Source organism: Engraulis encrasicolus, chromosome 15, assembly GCF_034702125.1.
Source record: "Engraulis encrasicolus isolate BLACKSEA-1 chromosome 15, IST_EnEncr_1.0, whole genome shotgun sequence".
In the NCBI taxonomy this organism is placed as follows: domain Eukaryota; kingdom Metazoa; phylum Chordata; class Actinopteri; order Clupeiformes; family Engraulidae; genus Engraulis; species Engraulis encrasicolus.
The window spans coordinates 39,480,431-39,482,930 of record NC_085871.1 but is presented as its reverse complement, the minus strand read 5'-3'; the positions used below and the strand labels follow the sequence as shown (position 1 = coordinate 39,482,930).

The window sequence follows — 2,500 nt, the reverse complement described above, 5'->3', positions numbered from 1 at the left end:
AGACTTGTTGATATCTAGAGTCACCAGAAGATGAATCAGACCCCAAACAGCCGGGCGGGAAAAAACCCCCCAGACACTTCATACATTCTGTGTAAACCAAAGTCTCTCCAGACACGCATGGAGTACATCCTTTCCCACAAGATAAAACCCCAGTGCAGTTTTGTTTACAGAAAAGACCATAATTTTTTATTTGTATGGTGGATGTGATATCACAGTTCCATGTGTTGTTGTTGTTTTTAAAGGGTAAGCAAAGTATATTAGAATGATATGACAAAATTCTATTAAGAATAATAATGATAAAATAAAAACAAAAAACAAACAAACAAAATGAAAGGTCAAATAAATAAAAGCACAACAGAGATAAAAGCAGTTGTAGTGTTTACTTAACTCCTGCTGCAGCCCTTTAACTAAACAGACAAATGCAGCCTGACAGCCAGCGCCAGCCCAGTTGGCACGGAAACGCCAGCTGATTCCGATGCGGCTCATGATGGAGTTTAGCTGTGATCATGCACCCAATGCAGTGCTGTCTCTTCCCCTTCTATCCTCTCCCTCTCTCTTCCTTGTCTTCCTTGTCTCTCTCTCTCTCTCTCTCTCTCTCTCTCTCTCTCTCTCTCTCTCTCTGTCTCCCTTCAGTTTCGCTCTCTCTTGTTTTTTGTTTTCTCAGTTTCTCTCTTTATCTCTGCCTCTCTCCATCTCTCTCTCTCTCTCTCTCCCTTGTTTTCTCAGTTTCTCTCTCTCTCTATCTCTGCACATTTCCATCTCTCTCTCTCTCTCTCTCTCTTTCTCGCTCTCTCTCTCTCTCTCTCTCTCTCTCTCTCTCTCTTTCTCGCTCTCTCCCTCCATCTCCCACAGGGTGAGTTGGCTGGCACTCTTTTGTGTGTTTCGCAGCTGGCGATACCATTGCCGTGCCAGTGATGTGCGTGTGCCAGGGCAATCTGACTGTGCCAGTTCATTCCCACCACACCAGACCCACAAAACCCTGCCACCGCTCCCCATACTACGCCAATGGCAACAATAACATCGCACCTAAAAACCCTGCCAGCCCCCAACCAAGACCTCCACAATATCAGGCACAACCTCTCCTCCCTATAGGCGAACCCACAAAGCCTGCCACCACTGGCCCTACAATGCCAATGGCAACAATAACATCGCACCTAAAAACCCTGCCAGCCCCCAACCAAGACCTCCACAATATCAGGCACAACCTCTCCTCACCATTTCCTAGCCCACAAAGCCTGCTACTACAACTGCCACCACTGGCCCTACAATGCCAATGGCAGCAACAATAAAGACGCACCCAAAACCCCTGCCACCACTGGCCCTATAATGCCAATGGCAACAATAATGACACACCCAAACAGGGCTGGATTATGATGGCCTGGGCCCCTAGGCTACATGTTGCTATGGGCCCCCCAAAAGGCATTTTTTTCCAGCAAATTTACAAATTACATGATTACGAGCTGGGAATTTGAGGATAACATGTCCATCAACTCTTCTCAACACGACAGATTATTTTTTCAATATTGCATCTTGTCACAATTATGCAATTTTTCACTTTTGTCCAATCAGGGGCCCCCTGGCAGGTGGGGCCCCCTATGCTACAGCCATATCTAGCCTATGCGTATTCCGGCCCTACCACTGACTCTACAATGCCAATGGCAAAAATAACAACGGCACAACCTCACCTCCTTATAGGCGAACCCACAAAGCCTGCTACCACTGGCCCTACAATGCCAATGGCAAAAATAACAACGCACCCTTAAACCCCTGCCACCTCCCAACCAAGACCTCCACAATATCAGGCACAACCTCTCCTCCCTATCTGCGAGCCCACCAACCCTGCTACTGCTCCCCCTACAATGCCAATGGCAAAAATAACAACGCACCCTTAAACCCCTGCCACCTCCCAACCAAGACCTCCACAATATCAGGCACAACCTCTCCTCCCTATATCAGACTCCACTAAGCTTGCTACTACGTACAACTGCCCCCCACCACAAACGCACCACAAAACCTTGCCACCTCCACAAAGCTACCGTGCGAGCACCCCATAAGCCACACAAAAAACAAAACCTGTCAACCTCACAAACACAGGTCCACATTTACATGCAGCCCTACAAGCACACCACAAACCCTGCCAAGAGGCAGTAAGAATAAACATGCCACATTTCTGTGTCACAGACACAGGCCAAGTTTCATACTAAACTCTGCACCAGGGTATGGTCAAACCTGGGTTTATCATCTACGAATGCCGCCGGAAAACCCCTCAAATTCTGCATACAACCACCACAAAGCATTACAAACCCTGCCATCTCCCAAGCTACATCGCAAAGCTACGAGCACCCCATAAGCCACACAAAAACAAAACCTGTCAACTTCACAAACACAGGCCCGCATTCACACGCATCCCCACAAGCACACCACTGCCATCTCCCCAGCTCTACACCTCAAAGCTATAAGATCACCCCACAAAACACAGGCCCACATGCAGCCCCGCAAA

The 2,500-nt window shown here is 48.0% G+C and overlaps 1 protein-coding gene across 1 annotated transcript in view; it reads left to right on the top strand.

Moving 5' to 3' along the window:
* The window catches only part of LOC134464273 (nck-associated protein 5-like), a 220,299-nt gene that overhangs the window by 93,902 nt on the left and 123,897 nt on the right, over window positions 1-2,500 (top strand). The gene's annotated exons all lie outside the window — the stretch shown is intronic.